This window comes from Sus scrofa, chromosome 14 (genome assembly GCF_054392235.1).
Source record: "Sus scrofa isolate SSC_HxYL_T2T_F1_AM1 chromosome 14, Sscrofa_HxYL_maternal_Yorkshire_Landrace_v2.0, whole genome shotgun sequence".
Classification (NCBI taxonomy): domain Eukaryota; kingdom Metazoa; phylum Chordata; class Mammalia; order Artiodactyla; family Suidae; genus Sus; species Sus scrofa.
Window position 1 is genome coordinate 125,317,150 of NC_139396.1, and position 21,786 is coordinate 125,338,935.

The window sequence follows — 21,786 nt, forward strand, 5'->3', positions numbered from 1 at the left end:
AATTGTTACCTAGAGTAAGAAAATGAAATACAAAGCTCATGAATAATAAAGTTTGGTTGGGGAGCCGATGCAATCTAAATATACAGAATTTTTCAATAGATTTCCTTTATTTGAGCAGTAATCAATTAGGAGACTTAATGGACAATATTTGAAATATTTAGAAATAAACCTAAGAGAAAGTAAGTGAAACCTATGTGTAAAATACTATAAAATTTTATCGGAAGACTAAAAGGTGATTTGAATAGAAAAACTTAAATGTCATAGCGATATCAGACACACCTAATTTACTCTCTAACATTTAATGAATTTTTCAACAGTTTTTTTTTTTTTTTTGGAGGAAACTTTAAAAATGATGCACTATTTGATCTGTAAGAATAAATGAAAGGATGTAAGAAAAAGTAATGGGGGAGCCCATTCCTCCATAGGACCATATGTTATAAAGCTGTACCAGTGATAGGACTGCCACCAGGACAGCCAAAGAGACGGAGATGGACCAGTAAAACACATTGTGAATGATTGGTCTTAGATTATTCAGAAAATTGAATTAGGCCAACTAGCCATACTTTTGAAAATAATAGCTTCAGATGTGTCACAACACAGGAAATTGTTTTTATAAAAAATTCTTACAATGATAACAGTGCCAACAGCCATAAGACAAAAAATTGATAAGTTTGAAAATAATAAGAAAATTTAAAACTTCTATAAGAATTTTAAAATGTCATAAACAAAGTTAAAGTAGAATGTCATAGTGAAAAACAAATCCTTGAATCACAGAGATCATTAACATTCCAATAGGGAAAGGGGTATGCATAGACCAATCAAAAGAGAAATACGAGCAATTAATTACGTGTAAAGGATGCCCAATCTCACTAGTATTCAAGGAAGCACTATTGACCCAAGGAAGTCAATATGTGCAGAGAATGAAGGGATGGGTGTCTGTGGTGTTGTCCAGGGAGTGTGAAAATTGCCACTTTTATGGATGGAGGGCTTGGAAATTGATTCACCTTTTCTGGAGAGCAAATTATTGACATATATTCCATTTTTAAATGTTCATATACTCATTAACCCAGTATTCCATTTCTAGGAACTTATGCCAAAGAAATAACATGTGTTCAAAGACATATGGAAGGAGTGTACATTGTTTATAATAGTGGTATTTGAAGCAATCTAAATGAATTGGTTGACTCAATTATGGTAATCCATTTTGTAAACACCATGCCTCTTTTAAGAGATTTGTGACATATATATAAATTTTCTCGAAGCAATACACGACATTGTAAAATGAAAAATGCAAGTTACACAGTTAGAGGTAGAATGTGACTTCAGTTTTTTTAAGTGTAGGGAAACCTTGTATACTTCTTTGAACAGAAAAAGAAGTACGGAAGGATCCCCATCGACTTGTTCCTGGTTTCCTCGGGAAAGCAGAATTGGTTGGATATTATACTTACACTCAATTTCTTTGTACAGCTCTATATTGTTTCATCACAGAGAACATATATTACTTGCATAATTTGAAGTGCTCTTTGCCTGGGATAGAACAAATCTGCAACAGTTAAAATGTCCCTCACACCCAAACAAAACAAAATAAGCCTAGAAATGTTTAAGGACATGGTTTCTGGTAAATTGCCTGTGTCCGTTTGCTGCATGAGGCATAAATTATTCTTAAACATATTTTCTGTTGACACTCCAAGGCATCACAAGACCTATCTGTACTCTTGCAGGTTAGTATTTACATTATCTCATTTGTCAACCTTTGCCTTTCATACCTTCTTTTATTTACACACACATACACACACAAGCATATTTCATCACTCTGTATTAGCCTAAGAATGCGGCAATGCCTGTACATTGCAGTCCCCCAACCCACAACAAAACAAACTTACAATTGTGATATCATTTTAGAAATAAAGAAAATGAGCCTATTCAATGGGGGAGAGGAATTAGAGATGATGTCTATTTTATACATATTAACTACATAGTAACTTTTGTGTAATATAATTTAGAGAAAATGCTTACGTAATTTTATTTGAACATCATAGCAATCACATAAAATAAAATAGATATTAGAGTCGCTGCCATATAGTTTTCTGTTGCTGCATAGCAAATTACCAGAAACCCAGTGGCTTTAAAAACAACGCTGTTCTTTAGCTCGAGCTCTTTTAAGTCAGAGGTCTTTGTGAGTATGACTGGGTCTTCTGCTCAGGGGTCTCTCAAGGTGGAGGTGGAGCTGGACTGGGGGAAGAATCCTGCAAGCTCCCCAGGTTGTTTGCAGTCGGAACACTGAGGTCCCTTCTCGTTGCTGGCTGTCCGCCAGGGCTGCTCCTCAGCTCCCAGAGACAACACAGCTTGCCACAGGCTGCTCACAGCCCCTCTTGCTACGTGGCTGTATTTCCGGTTACCCTTTCAGAGCTGGTAGCAGGATCCCTTGTGTCAAATCCCCTTCTACTTCTAGTGTCTCTGACTTTGTCTTCTGCAACCCATGGGAGAAAACTGTCTGCATGTAAAGGCCTCATGTTACTAGGTTTTGCCTACCTGGATAATCTCCTTATTTTAAGGTCAGTTAGTAGACTTAATTAGATCTGCCCCATCCCTTTCATCATGTACTACAGTGTAATCAGGATGGAACATCAGGAGGCTGAAAATCATAGGGCCATCTTAACATTCTGTTTATCGCACCCATCTTATAAGTAAGAAAACTGGGGCTCAGACAGGATAAGTGACTTGGCCAAGGGCACGCTGCTGAGGGACAGAACCACAATTCAGTCCCACATCTTCTGACAACAAAACTTTTGTTCTGACAGATAGAGGGAACTCCTGATGACTTGTTTCCCTTGCCTGACTAATCCTATCACATTAATCATACAACTTTAATTACATCATCTCCATACTCCCTGATGCTTCCAAAATTAAATTTAAAAAATTTTTAACTTGATGCTCAAGGATATTCGTAATATGACAGCTTTTCAACTTTGTCTCCCACTTTTCTCCTACCTGTAACTTACATTTCAGCTACTCTCTCCTGGTTGCCTTATATCTTACCTCAGAGTTTTTGCAGTTCATTCCCGCTGCCTGGAACGCACTCCCCCCTCCTCTCTACCTATCAGATCCTGGCTGTTCTTCAGAGCTACCTTTTTACTAAACCTTTGCTGATTCTCCCTAACCAAATGGACTTCTTCCCTTCTTACAACTTGAGGTTTTTCCCTTACCTCTTTTAGTTTCTCAGTTGGGTGTAGTATCGTTTGTTTACTTTAATCTCCAAGACTGTATGTTTCACGAGGGAATAAACATAACCCTTGCAGACCCTAGGGCAGTTGCCTTGTCCATTAGAGGGTCTTAGCAAGTGTTTACTGCTTAGAGTAGAACAAGAGAGAACCTGAGAGGGAAAGAGCCATGAGAGTGTGTGCAGGAGCAGAAACAGCAGCAGCCCCACCAGAACTCCTAGTGCCTGCTGCGTGGCAGGCACAGTTTTTTTTTTTTGTTGTTGTTGTTGTTTTTTTTGTCTTTTTGCCATTTCTTGGGCCGCTCCCATGGCATATGGAGGTTCCCAGGCTAGGGGTCTAATCGGAGCTGTAGCCACCAGCCTACGCCAGAGCCACAGCAATGTGGGATCCGAGCCGCATCTGTGACCTACACCACAGATCACGGCAACGCTGGATCGTTAACCCACTGAGCAAGGCCGGGAATCGAACCTGCAACCTCATGGTTCCTAGTCGGATTCGTTAACCACTGCGCCATGACGGGAACTCCACAGGCACAGTTCTGAGCACTGTGTATATATAAACTCATGTAGCCCCTGCAGCAGCCTGAGATAGGAATTATTTTCCTACTTCAAGGGTAAGCAGCACTTAAGCCGCAGAGGGTTCCCCACATGAATTTACATAGCTAATGAATGGCCCAGACAGAAAAGGAAAAAGAGCCAAAGGTAGTGTAAAAGAAGAAAGAGTTGGTGACCAAAAAGGAAATGAGCCTTGAAGGAATTAAGAGAACCAGGTTGTGCCAGGGCTTGGAAATTGAAGGGAAAAGAAAATTAAAAGAGGATCGGGTCAGTAGTGCCATTGCTCGGAAGGAATCAGATGAGTAAGCACTGAGACAGAGCCAAGGATTTGTTGGTTGATGTGCTTTATTGGTAACTTTGAGCACAATTCCAGTGGGATTCTATGAGGAGAATTCAAATGGTGAAGACTTAAGATGTGGATTAGTGGAGGATCTAGGGTAGTGTAGACCGCTCTTCGAGTAGCTTGAACTGAAAGAACAGTGGAATCTTGTAGGGTAGTATGGTCATTCGAAACGATCTGACTCCACGAATGAAGTTGCAGTAGGAACATAAAATAATAAAATGGACAGAAAGAATAGAGAAGTGGTGTGAGGACAGGATCAAGGAAGAATATAAGCGTAAGTGTTGAGGTGTTGACTCCAGCAAGGAGAGAAAGGCACTTCTTACTCTGACTATGGACTGCAAGGAAGAGAGGAAGTAGGAGGAGGAAATGGAAGAAGGAAACTCACTTTTTCTCACTGTGAATTCAGTAGGCCCCCTGAAAGATGTGTTTGTTTCCTAGGGCTGCTGTGACAAAGTACCACAAACTCAGTGGCCTAAAACAACAGAAATGTATTCTCTCATGGGTCTGGAAGTCTGACGTTCAGGTGTTGGCTGGATTGGTCCCTTCTGAAGGTTCTGAGAGTGGATCACTCCCCCACTTCTCTCCCAGCTTTTGCTGGTTGCCTGTAATTCTGATGTCCTTTGGCTTTGTAGATGCCTCAAGCCAGTCTCTGCCCCGTCTTCATAAGACCTTCTCCTCTGCGTGTCTTTCTGTGCCCAAATTTCCCTCTTCTTATAAGGACACCAGTCACTGGATCAGTCATCTAAACTTGATTATATCTGCAAAGACCTTGTTTCCAAATAAGGTCATGTTCACAGGTCCTAGGGATTTAGGTCTCCAGCATATCTTTTTGGCAGACACAGTTCAGCCTCCAGCAAAGGGTTAGGAACTTAATGAACATTGAACTGCCTGCTAAGGAGAAGCAAGATTCCTTAGCCTTTGATTACCACTGATTCCTATATTCCATTCCTTCCATATCTTGATCTCTGAACCCAACTTGTCAACGTGTTGCCCACACCTGCCTCCCGCCTCCCTGGGTGGATGCGTTGATCTGGAATGTGGTCCACCTACTTGAGCTCCCACCGCCTGTCTGCTTCTCCCTCATCTGTTCCATTCTTGTGGAATCTGGACTCAGCCCCGACCTGAACTTGCAGTATTTGTGTACATCACTCTAGAGGAAGAGGCCTCTTTTTGGAACTCCTAGTGCTGACTTCTTAGCTGCTTTGTCTGGATGCCACTTGAATTTGGGCATGACACAGAGTTCATATGTCAGGGCTGCTGCAGGAGGATGTCTTCTATTGAGTGGGAGGTTTGACTGAGTCTTCCACATGTAAGCATGTGTATAATTCCTTGATCTTTTGGGAAGCCTCTCTCGCCAATAAGGTTGTTTCTTCAAAGATGTATCATTCTTGGCAGTTATTACAGTTTTCCTCCCTCTAGCGAGACCTATGCTGGGTATTCTCTAACAGCTTGTCTCCCGGTCTGATCTTCGAGTGGTATTAGAGAAGCTGCAAAAGCCCAGCGTGGGTTTACCTAACAGCTGAGGGATGCCTTTCCTCCCTGTGGATCACATGACTAGGTGTGCCTGTCGAGTTGGCTGTCCTTTTAAAGAGCGGAGCAGTGTAGGAGTTTTACCTACTATCACAGCTGCTGAGATGATGCATCTTCAGAGAAACAGTACAAATATAAGTCACTGTGGAGCGGGGTGAGCACTCCACCCGCTCTTACTCCCCTGTACCCCCCTTTCTAAACTGATTATGCCCCTTTCAGATTATTTAAAACGTCTTTAAACACCACAGGCCGTCTTTAAAAGAAAAAAGTCCTTCCTCATACTTTTTAAATCTCTTCGCGCCCTTGGTGACTCAGAGTGGACATGAACTCTGATAGTGCTCGGGGGCACCTTCTTCTCCCAGTTCAGCCCATTTCGAGCTGACTCTAGAAGAGCCCCACAATGGGACAGTGAGCTGTGCAGTTTTTACACACTCTGGAGAAATGGGTCCCATGCTCCTTGCTGCTGTGAAAGAGCCAGGGGGAGAACAGGGTGGTGTTCCGCTCAGAGGGTGCTAGATCTGTGTGTGGTGGGGTGCTGGCATCTATTCCCAGGTGAAGGACCACAGGGTTTTCACAGTCCCTCCACGAGCAGCCCCAGAGAAGACCAGGAAGCAGATTGTTAGCAGAGACCCAGCACAGGACTTGCCATCTGGGGAGAGAAAAGGACTTGCAGTAACTGCTGTAGGATTCCTACCTTAGAAGAAGTATCTCGAAGACCTGAAATGACCCCATCCCCAGGCTTCCTGGGAGAATGAATTGATTTGGCACCAAAACTCCACGATCCTTTTCTAGGTCAGAGTGAGTAATCTTGGATTTGGCTTTTCTTAACCATGCCTATGGGACAGATATATCTATCAAGAACTTAGTGTACTTTGCTGCATTGGTTTGTTGACTTATCTGTGACTTAACTAGCTTTTTTTTTTTTTTTTTTTTTTTTTTGAGAGGGAAAGGGCTAGTCTGATTTTTTTTATATTAAAGTTAAATTTTTGAATGGATAATACATGTTCCAAAAAGCAAAACTCTAAAAATAGGTATGTTTCAAATGTCTCATTTTCACACTCTTCCCGACTGTCTTTTTTATTCTTTTTTTTTTTTTTTTTAATTTTCCCATTGTACAGCAAGGGGGTCAGGTTATCCTTACATGTATACATTACAATTACATTTTTTCCCCCACCCTTTCTTCTGTTGCAACATGAGTATCTAGACATAGTTCTCAATGCTATTCAGCAGGATCTCCTTGTAAATCTATTCTAAGTTGTGTCTGATAAGCCCAAGCTCCCGATCCCTCCCACTCCCTCCCCCTCCCATCAGGCAGCCACAAGTCTCTTCTCCAAGTCCATGATTTTCTTTTCTGAGGAGATGTTCATTTGTGCTGGATATTAGATTCCAGTTATAAGTGATATCATATGGTATTTGTCTTTGTCTTTCTGGCTCATTTCACTACAAAGCCACAGTCATCAAAACAGTATGGTACTGGTATCAAAACAGACAGACAGACCAATGGAACAGAATAGAGAATCCACAAATAAACCCTGACACCTATGGTCAATTAATCTTTGACAAGGGAGGCAAGAACATAAAATGGGAAAAAGAAAGTCTATTCAGCAAGCATTGCTGGGAAACCTGGACAGCAACATGCAAAGCAATGAAACTAGAACACACCCTCACACCATGCACAAAAATAAACTCCAAATGGCTGAAAGACTTAAATATACGACAGGACACCATCAAACTCCTAGAAGAAAACATAGGCAAAACACTCTCTGACATCAACATCATGAATATTTTTTCAGGTTTGTCTTTTTTATTCTTTCCTGTGTTTCTTTGTGCAAATGAAAGCAAATAAAAATATAGATTCTAATTTTCCATTTGATCTTAAAAAGTACCTACCTACATATGGTCTAGCACTTTGGGTTTTTGTTAGTTAATGCACCCTGGATTTCTTTCTATATCAGTAGATAAAGAGCTTCCTTACTTTTTTTATAACTATATTCCATTGCATTGGATGTACTAAGATCTTTTTAAAAATAAGTTGTTTATCTTTTGCTCTTGTAAGCAATGCCACAGTGAATGGCTCTGTACAGATGTCATTTTGTTCCTATGCAGATTTATAGAAATGGGATTGCTGGGTCCAGGGGTAAATGCATTTACAATGTCTGTGTTATCTCCAGGATCCAGTGACCATGGCACATAAAGGTTACTCGGTAAACAGTTTACTGAATGAGGAAATATATAGGAGGATTTTTTCTGGGTTTCTGGCTGTATTGCCCAGTAGTCTATCTCAGGGCTTCAATAACTTCCCCAAGATATGTCCAGTATAAGGCATTTATTCTATTTATTCAAGAGATAACCTTGTAGAAAAAGGTTTTTTGAGTATTTTTATAACTGGCCCAATAAAAGAACACTTTATGTATGTTTTTATTGCAGTTTTACAAACACACACAGCATTGAACTTAGTAAAAAGTACATCTCAAAATACCAGTGAATGTATCACTTTATTTGGCTCTGATGGCTAAAGCCCTGTGAGTCAGAGTGGGTTTTTCCTCCCCTCTCTTCCTTTCTCTCTCCCACCTTCAGTTTTATTTTTTGCCAACTGTTCAGAAAAGTCATCCTATAGACAATGATATAAACACCACCTGTTATGACTAATCCACTCTGGTCTGTCCCTGTTCCAGTGACTTGCCACTACTGAAGTAGTCAGAAGCAATACAGAGTATGGAACTGCCAGGGGGCTCCTTCAAATTGTAGCTCACCTCATATCTGCCCAGTACTCACAGGCTGTCAATTATGATATTAAGCAAGAACTGAGTCTTTGAGTTTATTACTACCAGTAACTATCACTGGGACCTTAGATATTAAACTTAAGCCCTTCTGAACCTTCATTTGCTCATCTGTAGGAAGGGGGAATGGGGCATTATGCCTTGTAAAAGAGCTTCTTCACCTGAGCCTTTTGGCTTAAGGGGTTAATTTCCCGAGATACCAAATGGTTTTGTTTGATCCTTGTTGAATTTTGTTTGACATTTTATGGTTTACTAGCTCCTACTTCCATGTAAATTTAGGATTCAGTTTTGCCACTTGTTCTTATACATGATAGAAAGTTTGACTTGAGTCAGCAGTGAAAATAACATGGGTTTGGTAACTTACCAGGGTAGGTTTGAATCCTGACTCTGTAACTTACTGGCTGTATGATCTTGGAAAAGTTATTTACCCTTTCTGTGCTTGTTTTCCCATCTGTAAAATGGGATAATAAGGAAGCTACTTCATAAGCTTGCAAAGATAAATGAAAAAAAAAGCATTTAAGAGCATTCATTTTATGAAATTCAGTAAATGTGAGGAATAATAGATATAAGCATCTAAGTTCTAGGGACAGGGATTATGATAGGGCAGAAGTCTCTATCACTCTTACCTCATCTGTGACTGTACAAATTGTTTGACATTTGAAGCATATCACACATACAGAAGCATGTAGTCAACATTTGTATATGGTTTCAATAATAATGAAATGGAACCTCATGAACTTAGCACTCAAATTTAGAAAACGAACATTACCAGCCCCCTTAAAAGCCCCAGTGAGCCCACCTCAATCATATTGCCCTGCCTTTCCATCCAGAGGTAGCTACTGTTCCCTTGATTTAAAAAAAAAAAGTTTTTCATTTAGTTTTGAAAAACTGCAAGCACAAACTGCAAGTACAAACCTGGATGTGTAAGGGGCAATGCTGCCACTCTTAGGTTAAGACCCCCAGGAGATAGTAATCTGAACAGGGTCTCTGAATCAGACCTGGCTTCCCCAAAATGTGTGAGTCCCTTCTGGGGTAGTCAGGGGACAAGGTCATGAGTGAGAGCTGGGAAACAACAGACAGGTATTGGGATATCTGACAGCTGTGGTTCAGACTGTGTATTAGTTGTCAGGCAGAAATATAGCCTCTCCAGCTGTCAGGAGTACCGTGGGCTAGAGCTATGAGATAGAAGTGGAGGGGAGGGATTTTATCACCCCGCTGGCAAGCCAAGCCAAAGTACAGGTATGGGGTAGGCTCACCTGTTCCTTCTGTCTCCAGTTAAGAAGAGCACAAAAGCAGTCAGGGTCTGGGTGACGACAGGCATCAGAATTGCTCACTCCTGGGCCACTGTGTTCTGATTTGTGCAGAGTTAGGTTCTCATCTTTGGCCATTGTGATTCCTGGTCTTTTGTGTAAGATATCTATCTCCATCTCTCTACTTCTGTCTATCTCTATCTCTGGAATCTTGTAGAACCATCTCTTTGTCTTAGGGATTTTGAAATTGCAAAATGCTCCATGTTGGTGTAGGTCTGTTTTCATCTCTTATGCAGTGTATTAGGTAGGCCCTTTCCATCAAACAACTCATGTCCTTGAATTCCAAGAAATTTTCTAGAAATTTTTTATTGATGATTTCTTCCCATCTCCTTTAGCTATCCTTGCCTTCCAGATTCCCCTACTGTTCAAAAGTCAAACTTTCTGAACTCCTAGTTTTCTAGTTTTTTTCACTCCTACTTTCCATTTCTTTATCCTTTTGCTCTATATTTTTTAGAATTTCCTCAAAACTCTTCTATTAGGTATTTTATTTCTGCTAATATGCTTTTAATTAACAAGAATTCTTTTTTCCCTTCTCTACTTTTATAGAACCTTATTATTTCCTGGTCATATCGTCTTTTTGTTTGTTTTATTTTCGGTTATATCGTCTTATTCCTTTTAGTAAATTAGTGGTAGGTTTAAAGAAATTTTTTTTTTTCTATACTTGCATGATTTCTGATTCTTCCAAGTTGCTTTTGTTTGTTTTGGTCTCTGTCTTCCATCACTTGGAAGCACCTGAAGGCTTGGTTCACTCACATGCTGCTGATTGATGCTGGCTGTAGGCTTGGACTTTAGATTCTAGCTGGAATACCTACACTAGGCCTTTTCATTGGCTGCTTGGCTTCCTCACAGAATCGTACCTGATTCCAAGGGCCAGCATCCCAAAAGAGACAGCCAAGAAGAAATTTTATTGCCTTTGTAATCTAGCCATACATCATCACTTTTGCCACATTTTTCATTGGCAGGGAGCTAGTAAAGCTAGACCATATTCAAGGGAGAAGAATTAGACTTCATCTTTTGATAGGAATATCAAAGAATTTATGGACATATTGTAAAACCACCACACCGTGTGAATGTAAAATATAGATCCAGAAAGAGAAGCCAGGTCTTTCTGACTCTTAGTTCAGATCTCCTTTTACCTTGTTGTAAGGCAGGAAGTTATAACCAAAACAAGTGTTTAGATGACACACGCCTGTTAAGTTTTTGGGCCTCTTCAATTTTTCTATTATAAGTCATTATAGAGTTCACTCTCAGAGAGAAATTTTTTTACCTTTTTGATTGGTTTATAAGTCCTGACTATTTTGCTCTTAAAAGTTGTAGGGATGGAAGTTAGAAATTATTGAACCATCTTGAAAAGATACATGTACCCCAGTGTTCATTGCAGCACTGTTTGTAATAGCCAAGACATGGAAGCAACCTAAATGTTCATTTCAGCACTTTATTTACAATAGCCAAGACAGAGGTGTGGATAAAGAAGATGTGGTACGTATATACAGTGGAATATAACTCAGCCATAAAAAAGAATGAAATCATGACATTTCCAGCAACATGGATGGACCTAGAAATTATCATACTAAGTGAACTTAGTGAAAGACAAACATCATATGATGTCACTTATATGTGGAATCTTAAAAAAAGGATACAAATGAACTTATTTGTAGAATAGAAATAGACTCACAGACTTTGCAAAGTTTATGGTTACCAAAGGGGACAGGTAGGTGGGAGAGAGGGGTGGACTGAGGGTTTTGGAGATGGAAATGTTCTAAAATTAGCTTGTGATAGTGGTTGTACACCTATAAATATAATAAATTCATTGAATTATTTTTTAAAAAAGAAATTACTAAACTAATGGTTTTCAAACCTGTTTTTGTTATTTTTTATTTTCATAACAAAGCACTTTTAGAAAAATAATTTTGCTTAGAGCATCATTATAGTTAGCAGAGAAAAGCTGAGCTGCTCTGGGTAGACACATCCACACAGCACCATCCCCCTGAGCTGGCTCTTGAAGTTCTTGGGAGCCTTGGGAACCACAGGCTTAGGCCATCTCTTTGATTTTATAATGTCACAACTAAGGCCTGAGGAGTTTGAATGCCTTGCCCAAGGTTATAAATGTAACCTAGCCAACAATAGGACCTAGGCCCTTACTTCCAATGCTAGTGCTTTTTCCATTACTCATTTATTACTTATTTAATTACTCATTATTTGGGATGAAGCTTAGGTTATAGCATTTTTGCAACAGTGTGTTACCAGCAGCAAACCTTTATATCAGTGTTTCCTCTCCAGCAGTAGGGGGATAAAGAATGGAGACCTAGGAGTTCCCGTCGTGGCGCAGTGAATCTGACTAGGAACCATGAGGTTGCAGGTTCGGTCCCTGCCCTTGCTCAGTAGGTTAAAGATCTGGCGTTGCCGTGAGCTGTGGTGTAGGTTGCAGACGCGGCTCCGATCCCACGTTGCTGTGGCTCTGGTGTAGACCGGTGGCTACAGCTCCGATTCGACCCCTAGCCTGGGAACCTCCATATGCCGAGGGAGTGGCCCAAGAAATAGCAAAAAGACCAAAAAAAAAAAGAATGGAGACCTAGGTTCTTCCTACTGAACATCTAACCCACATAGAGACTCTCGTTACCTTTGTTGCTGCCCTTGCTACCTGTGCTGGCTGACCAGAAACGGTCTTCAAGTCTCCTCATCATGTGGCCAGTTTACAATGTTAGTGTTCAGTTTGGTGGCTGCGGTTGTGGAAAGCTATATATTACTGGTCTTCAATCAGAGTCAGCCTGTGATAGTTTCCTGAAAACAGTGAGCTGTGTAAAATTTGGTTAATAATCTCACATCCTTACATATCATTATATTATGATCTTCACATTAAAAAACGTATAATACAACCCCCACCATAACCCTGACTCTTCTTGCATGGCATCAAGTGTTTTACTTAATGTTTCTAAGCAACCCACTAAAATTGGCAACACTATATTAAAAGAAAGGGAAAATGATTACTGCTTATCAATTTAGCACAGAGTGTTCCCAAGTATTAGCTAATGAAACATAAATAACAGGTTCACTGATAAATATATTTTGACTTTTTTCAGTGTATTACAATATTCTATATTGCAGAAAAAGCTGCCTATGATAGGCAAAGATTTGCCTGTTCTATTTATAATATCAATTTGAGATTTAATTAATCCTTCATCACCACAGTTATTGATTTTCTCTTTTGAATTAGATTTTAATAACCATCTGTGAGAACAGGCTGAAAGCCTGTCTCTGGAAACAATGCCTTGATATTTAGGGACATGAGAGCAGCTGTGAGCTGTTATTCTTCCTTTCTTAATAGCTGAATGTCACATCCTGTAGTTTGGCTTTCATTCACTAATGTGAGGAAAGGATTCTGCCTTTCTTTCTGACTCAAGTTTCATTAACATAGTAGGTTAACCTTCTGCATTACTCTTCAGTCCAAGTTACCTTTCTAACTAAAAATAAATTCCATCTGGACTTCTGGTTCTAACCTCACCCTGTAATCTTTTTAGCTTTGGCATTACAATTTTGCTTATATAAGAATCTCCCCACTCCCAGTCTTTGCCAAAACCCAGTTCTCTTACTAACTAGAATTTCACTTTTCCACCTCAGCATGGTATTAATAAAAATGAGTGGGTATAAAAATGTGTATATATGCTCTGTGAGTGAATAAGTTAATTTATATATGAATGAGTCTGTTTGTATCTAATAGTGGGTGTTTATAGCCAGGTTGGGAAGGTGTGTGGGAAGGGATAGGAAAGGGTATGCCTGGTGAAGAGGAAGAGAAAGTGTAGAGGAGCCTCAAAAGATACTCGTAATAAAACTGGTGTTGGAGAGAGTTTTCCTGCAACATTCTTTGCCCTTAATAAAGATTTCCAGGAGTTCCCGTCGTGGCGCAGTGGTTAACGAATCCGACTAGGAACCATGAGGTTGTGGGTTCGGTCCCTGCCCTTGCTCAGTGGGTTAACGATCCGGCGTTGCCATGAGCTGTGGTGTAGGTCGCAGACATGGCTCGGGTCCCGCGTTGCTGCGGCTCTGGCATAGATAGGCTGGCAGCTACAGCTCTGATTCGACCCCTAGCCTGGGAACCTACACATGCCGCGGGAGCGGCCCAAGAAATGGCAAAAAAAAAAAAAAAAAAAAGTCAGTGCTATAAGACAAAAAAAAGTCTAAAAAAAAAAAAAAAAAAAAGATTTCCAAACAAAACCCGTAAGAAATCATGTGCAGAGATACCTAATTTTACTCACTAATAAATTAAACTTCCATCCAATTTGGGCTTAAGTACAAATTGCTAGAAATTGGATATTTCCATACTTAATAAAGGTTATAAAAATCAATTACAGAACTGAATTAGAGAAATTTAATCATCTGTTTTATATTGTCAGCATAATTTTTCTCTCCTTAAACCACTGAATAATGTTTCTTAGGGTTATCCGCAGACTAGCCTGTGAGAAATGCAGATTCTTGGGCCAATCCCAGACCTACTGAATCACAGACTTTGAGAGGGCCTAGTAATCTGTGTTTTATTTCAACAAAGTCATCAGGTCATTCTGATATACAGTAAAGTTTGAAAACCATTGCTACTGCATATAAGAAATTGGCATCTCTGGACTACCTTATAATAGGGAAGTGTATTTTTTTTTCTCTGTTTAGTGCTGCACCCATGGCATATGGAAGTTCCCGGGCTAGGGGTCGAATCAGAGCTGCAGCTGCTGGCCTACACCACAGCCACAGCAACATAGGATCCAAGCTGTATCTGTGACTTACACCGCAGCTCACAGCAATGCGAAATCCTTGACCCACTGAGCAGGGCCGGGGATTGAACCTGCATCATCATGGATACTAGTTGGTTTTGTTACTGCTGAGCCACAGTGAGAACTCTGAAAAGTGTATTTTAAAACACTAATAAAATCTGTCTCAGTCTGTTAAAGTACGTTATAGATCCAAGGATAGATGCTTGATTGGGAGAGTGAATAAGGAAGAAAGGAGGACTTTATAGCTATTACTGCTGATACCATTGTATCAGTCATCTTAGTTGAATCAATCAAACTTGGTTGAAAATATATCCTGATTACATTAGAGGGGAATTAAGTTCTGTATAGATACATTTCATTATTGTAGAATTTAGAATTTATAGAGTGTTAATCTATTCTGTTGGCTTGGAAGTATTAATACTTCCAAAATACAGTAACCAGAATATAATAGCCAAAGTAAAATGCATAGTGGATGGGCTCAACAGCAGAGTGGAGGGGACAGGAAAAATGAGCTGGAATATAGAACAATGGAAATTACCTAGTCTGAACAACAAAGAGACAATAGACTGGAAAGAAAAAGTGAGTTGTTTCAGACAAAAGGTGTTACTTTCTTGTTATTGAAAGGAGAAGAAAAAGAGGGTAGGCTGAAAAAGTACTCAAAAGATGACCGAAAGCTTCCCACATTTGGCAAGATACATAAATCCATAGCTTGAAGGAGCAGAGAAAATCCCATAGAGGGTAAAACCACAGAAATCCTCATCAGGTCATGTCATAATTAGACCTCCGAAAACTAAAGCAACCAGAGAAACACAACATCTTTACTTATAGGGGAATACCTTTCAATAACAGCAAATTTCTTATCAGTAACCATGAAGGCTGAAAGGAAGTGGCTGAAAGAACTGCCAACCCAGAATCCTGTACCTGGTGAAAATATTTTTCAGGACTAACAGAGGATATGAAGACATTCTAAGATGAAGAAAAATGAGAATTTGTTGCCAGTAGATGGCTTAAAAGTATATATACATATATACATATATATATGAATCACTACTGTACACCTGAAACTAACACGACATTGCAAGTCAACTATATTTCAATAAACATTTTTTTAAAAAGAAAAAATGCATTAAGAGGTTTTCTAAGCAGAGAGGAAATAATAAAGAACCTAAAACATCAAGAAAAATAAGCAACAATAAGCAAAAAATAGGGAAATACAATAGACTTTCCTTTGTCTTTTGTTTTCTAAATTATGGTTGAGATCCTATGGTATAACATAGAGAACTATATCCAGTCACTTGCGATGGAACATGATGGAGGATAATGTGAGGAAAAGAATGTATATATATTTGTGTAACTGCGTCACCTTGCTGTACAGCAGAAATTTAAAGAATAGTTTAAATCAACTACAAAAAATTTTTTAAATGAATAATTTATGGTTGATAGTGGAAACAAGCATAACACTGACTAGAGTTTGGTTCTAAATGAATATAAGGAAATACTTAAGATAATTATGAACAGAAAGGGGTAAAAAGTTGTATAAGCAGGTATAATTTCTATACTCCAACTGGTAAAATGATGACAGAAGTAAACTAAGTTATTATGTAATATCTAGAGCAACCTTTCAGTGACACTATGGATAAATCAAAATGGAAATCTAAAAAATAGAATTCTTAAGTAACCTTCTGGGAAGCAGGAAAAATAAGAGAAAAAATGAAAACAAAAATAAATGACAGACTTAATCCCTAACATAGCAATAATTATATTAAATGTAAATGGTCTAAATACATCAATTAAAAGACAGAGATTAGCAGAACAGATTAAAAACTTGCCCCAACTTTGTGCTGTCTACAAGAAACTCAATTCAAATATAATAATATAGACAGGTTGAAAGTAAAAGGATGGGAAACAATACAGTAATGGCTATATTAATATCAGGAATGTAAACTCAGAACAAAGAAATTAGTAGAGGCAGAGAGATGGATGTTGTGTAATGATAAAAAGGATGATCATCAAGAAGATAAGCAATTACATAAAATAATAGAGTTGTAAGTTATGTGGAGCAAAAACTGGTAGAAGTGAAAAGAGAAACAGAAAAATCCACAGTTGGATTTGACAATTATAATTGTGGATTTAACACACCTAGACAGAAAATCAGCAAGGTATAGAATATAGAGGAACTCAACTGTTCATTAACCAACAGGGGCTAATAGCATTTATGTTCCATCCAACAGCAGGGAATATACATGCTTTTCAAGTTTATGTTTTCAAGTCCACAGAACATAAACCAACAATGACACATCCTGGGCCACTAAACAAAACTCAAGAAATTTTAAAGAATTAAAAAAATACAGCGTATGGGCGTTCCCATCATGGCTCAGTGGTCAACAAATCCGACTAGGAACCATGAAGTTGCGGGTTTGATCCCTGGCCTCGGTCTGTGGGTTAAGGATCCAGCGTTGCTGTGAGCTGTGGTGTACATCGCAGATGCAGCTCAGATGCCATATTGCTTTGGCTGTGGCGTAGGCTGGCAGCTACAGCTCTGAATGGACCCCTACCCTGGGAACCTCCATGTGCTGTGGTTGTGGCCCCAGAAAAGACAAAAAAAGACTCCCCCAAAATAATAAAAATAATGCAGAGTATGTTTGCTGACCACAGTAGCATCAAATTAGAAATCAGTAGCAGAAAAATCTCCAAGCATCTGGAAACTAAACAACACATTACTAAATAACCTATATGTTAAAGAAGAAATCTAAAGGGAAACTAAAAATGAGTGGAACTGAATGAAAATTTTCAAAGAGCATATCAAAATACTCGCAAAGCAATAAGGAAAGGAGAAATGTATAGCAATCATGCATACATTAGGAAAAAGAGAAAGTTTCAAAACCAACATTTATGCTCCCACCTCAAGAACCTAAGAAAAAAGGAGCAAAATAAATCCTAAGTAAGCAGAATGGAGAAAAGGTAAAGATAAGAACAAAGAATGAGTAACATTGAAAAGAGAAAAATCGGGAGTTCCCTTCGTAATTAGCAGTTAATGAACCCGACTAGGATCCATGAGGATGCGGGTTCAATCCCTGGCCTTGCTCAGTGGGTTAAGGATCTGGCTTTGGCATGAGCTGTGGTGTAGGTTGCAGACACTGCTCAGGATCCCACATTGCTGTAGCTGTGGCGTAGTCCAGTGGCTGTAGCTCCAGTTCAACCCCTAGCCTGGGAACTTCCATATGCCACAGGTGTGGCCCTAAAAAGCAAAAGAAAAAAAAAAAAAAAAGAAACCAATGAAACAGCAGGTTTTTTTTTTTTAAACAAATAAATAAAATTGACAAACCTCTATCAAGACTGACAAGAAGACACAGATTATCAATATCACAAATGAAATAGGATCTCACAACAGACCCTACAGACATTTAAAAAGGGAGTTGGGAGGTTGCCACAAACAACTTTACACATATAAATTTGACAACTTAGCTGACATTAACTGGTTCCTCAAAAAACATGAACAACTACACCTCATCCATTATGAGAAATGTAGGTTGAATGACTATAACACAAACTACTACAACTCATCTAGTATGAGAAAGTATTTTGAATCAATTCATAATTTAAAAACTATCAAGAAATCCAGGTCCAGATGGTTTTACTGGGGAATTCTACCAAATGTTCAAAGAGCAGTTAATACCAATTTTATCTAACCTTTCCAAAAGAATAGACAAGGAAGGAACACTTCCCATTTCATTTTATGAAACTAATGTTACCCCCATACCAAACCAAATAGTTTTAAAAAAGAAAATTATAGATTAATATATCCCTCATGAATATAGATGGCAAAAGTCTTTAACAAAATACTAGAAAATAGAATTCAGCAGTATATAAGAATTATATATGGTGATCAAGTGGGGTTTATTGAAGGAATGCAAGCTGCTTCCCTATTTGAAAAGCGATCGATGTTATCCACGATTTTAACAGCCTAATAATATAAATCACATGATCATATCAAAAGCATTTGACAAAATTCAACACCCATTCATGATTTAAAAAAAGAGAGAGAGAGAGAAGATCTAACTTAACTTGGTAAAAAGCATTTATAAAAACCTACAGCTTACATTTTACCTAATGGTGAAAGACTAAAATGCTTTCCCCTTTAAAATTGAGAACAGTGCAAAAATGTCCATTCTCTCCACCTTGTTCAACATAGAGTTGGGAGTTCTAGCCAGCAACATAAGGCGAGAAAAAGAAGATACCCAGATCAGAAAGTAAGAAATAAAACTGTTATTTGTAGATGACATGATTATCTACATAAAAAAAACAAACCAAGGAATCAACAACAGAGCTCTTAGAATAGATGAGTGCAGTAAGTTGAAGGATATGCAGTAATATACAAAAACTAATTGCATTTATGTTAGCAATAAATACATGTACACTGAAATTTTGAAAATATTTATAATCACTTTAAAAAGAATAAAATACTTAGGTATAAATCTGGAAAGGATTATAGGACATGTGTGCTGAGAATTACACATTGCTAATGAAAGAAATTTTAAAAGATCTAAATAAATGGAGAGACACTGTGTTCATGGATTGGAAGACTTAAAAGACACCAGTTCTCCTCAAATTGATATCCAAGTTTAATGCATTCTTATCAAAATCCCAGAAAGATTTCATTTTTTGTTTTTGACAAGATTGTTCTCAAATTTATATGGAAGGGTACTAGAAAAACTACACTAGAGGAAATAGAAAAGCTAAAACAATTTTGAAAAAGACTAAAGGAGGAGGAATCAGCCTGCCTCATTTCAAGATTTACTATATAGCTACAGTAATCAAGACTACAAGGTACTAGTGGAGGGATAACTACAGGAGTAAAAGGAACAGAATAAAGAACCCAGAAATAGAGTGATGTAAGTATGCCCAATTACAATTTGACTAACGGGCAAAAGCAATTCAATAGAGTGAAGAGAGCTTTTTCAACAATTGATACTGGAGTAATTGGATGTGCATAAACATCGACCCAGATAGCATACCTTATACAAATATTAACTGAAAGTTGATAAGTGACTTAAATATGAAACTTTGGAACATTTAGGGAAAAAAAAGTCATAGGAAATGATCTTCAGGATCTAGGGCTAGAAAAGGGTTCTTAGTCATAAGGATTCAGTTCACCCAAGAACCCATACATGAATCTTTATAATAGCTTTATTCATACCTACAAATGTGTCCTTCACTGAGTGATTAAACAAGCTGTAGTATACCCATACTATGGATTACTGGTCAGGAATAAACTGTTCATACATGCAGTAGCCAGGAGGAATGTCCAGAGAATTATGCTGGGTAAAAGAAAGCCAATTCCAAAAGGTTACATAGATAACGATTCTATTTATATGGCACTTCTGAAATGGCAAATTTATAGAAATAAAAGACCAAATAACTTTCTCCCCATGGATGCTGCCAAGTAAGCATCGTTAGGGCCTCTTCTCCACTATATTCATGCCTAAGTCAGAGTCCCCCAAAGATCCGGAAAAGCTGTAGAAGCTCTTCATTGGAGGTTTGAACTTTGAAACAACCAATTAGAGTCTGAGGAGCCATTCTGAGCAATGGGAAAGGCTCACAGACTGGTAATGAGGTACCTAAACACCAAGTGCTCCAGAGGCTTCAGGTCTGTCACATGTGCCAGTGTGGAGGCGGATGCAGCCATGAATGCAAGACCACACAAGGTAGAACCAAGAGGGCCATCTCAAGAGAAGATTCTCAAAGACCCTTGCCTACTTAACTGTGAAAAATATTTTTGTTGGTGGCATTAGAGAAGACACTGAAAAACATCACCTAAGAAATTGTTTTGAACAGTGTGGGAAAATTGAAGTGATTGAAATCATGACTGATGGAGGCAGTGGCAAAAAAGAGAGGCTTTGCTCTTGTAACCTTTGATGACCATGACTCCATAGACAAGATTATCGTTCAGAAATACCACACTGTGAAATAAGAAAAACCCTATCCAAGCAAGAGATGTTTAGTGCTTCATACAACCAAAGAGGTCAAAGTGGTTCTGGAAACTTTGGTGGTAGCCATGGAGGTGGTTTTGGTAGAAATGACAGTTTTGGTCATGGGGAAACTTCAGTGGTTGAGGTGGCTTTTATGGCAGTCGTGGTGGATATAGTGACAGTGAGGATGGCTATAATGGATTTGTTAATGATGGAAGCAGTTTTGGAGGTAGCAGAAGCTACAGTGATTATGGCAGTTAAAACAGTCAGTCTTCAAATTTTGGACCCGTGAAAGGAGGAAATTTTGGAGGCAGAAGTTCTGGCCCCTATGGTAGTGGAGGCCAGTACTTTGCCAAACCATGAAATCAAGGTGGCTATGGGATTTTCAACAGCAGCCATAGCTGTTGGCAGTGGCAGAAGGTTTTAATTATTACTGCCAGGAAACAAAGCTTAGCAGGAAAGGAGAACCAGAGAAGTGACAGGGAAGCTACACATTACAACAGGTTTGTGAACTCAGCCAAGCACAGTGGTGGCAGGGCCTAGCTGCTACAAAGAAGACATGTTTTATACAATACTCCTGTGTATGAGCAAAAATACTCAAAGACTGCATTTGTGACTAATTGAATAACAGGTTATTTTAGTTTCTGTTCTGTGGAAATTGTAAGTCATTCCAACAAAGAGTTTTAATGTAGATTTTTTTTTTTTGCACCCATGCTGTTGATTGCTGAGTCTAATAGTCTGATCATGACACTGAATAAATGTGTCTTTTAAAAGAAAACAACAACAAATTAGTGGTTGCCAGGGATTAAACGAGGTAGAGGCAAGAGGAAAGTGGGTCTGGCTATAAAAGGACAATATGCTGATGAAGTGTTCTGTATTTTGACTATCGATGACTGTCTATATCAGGGGTACATGAGATCACTCTATTATTTCTCTGTATTATTTCTTACAACTGCATGGGAGTCTATAATTTTCTTGAAGTAAAAAAAAAAAGTTTAATTCTAGGAAAAAAATTTTTTGATTCTCAGATGTACAGAACTTGATTAATCACAATTCTGGTTCATCCTCCTACACTGTTGGTGGGAATGTAAGTTGGTGCAGCCACTGTGGAAAACAGTATGGAGGTTCCTCAGAAAACTAAAATATAATTGCCATCTGATCCAGCCATCCCACACCTGGGCATATATCCAGAACTATAATTCAAAAAGATAAATGCACCCCTTGGCACTATTCACAGTAGCCAAGATATAGAAACAACCTAAATGTCCATCGACAGATGAATGGATAAAGATGTGGTACATAGATACAATGGAATACTA

At 38.7% G+C, this 21,786-nt stretch overlaps 1 protein-coding gene and 1 pseudogene across 2 annotated transcripts in view; both read left to right on the plus strand.

Annotated features, from left to right (window-relative positions):
• Window positions 1-21,786, plus strand: part of HECTD2 (HECT domain E3 ubiquitin protein ligase 2) — an 86,392-nt gene that overhangs the window by 16,917 nt on the left and 47,689 nt on the right. The gene's annotated exons all lie outside the window — the stretch shown is intronic.
• On the plus strand, window positions 19,943-20,964 carry LOC146396980 (heterogeneous nuclear ribonucleoprotein A1-like 2; annotated as a pseudogene).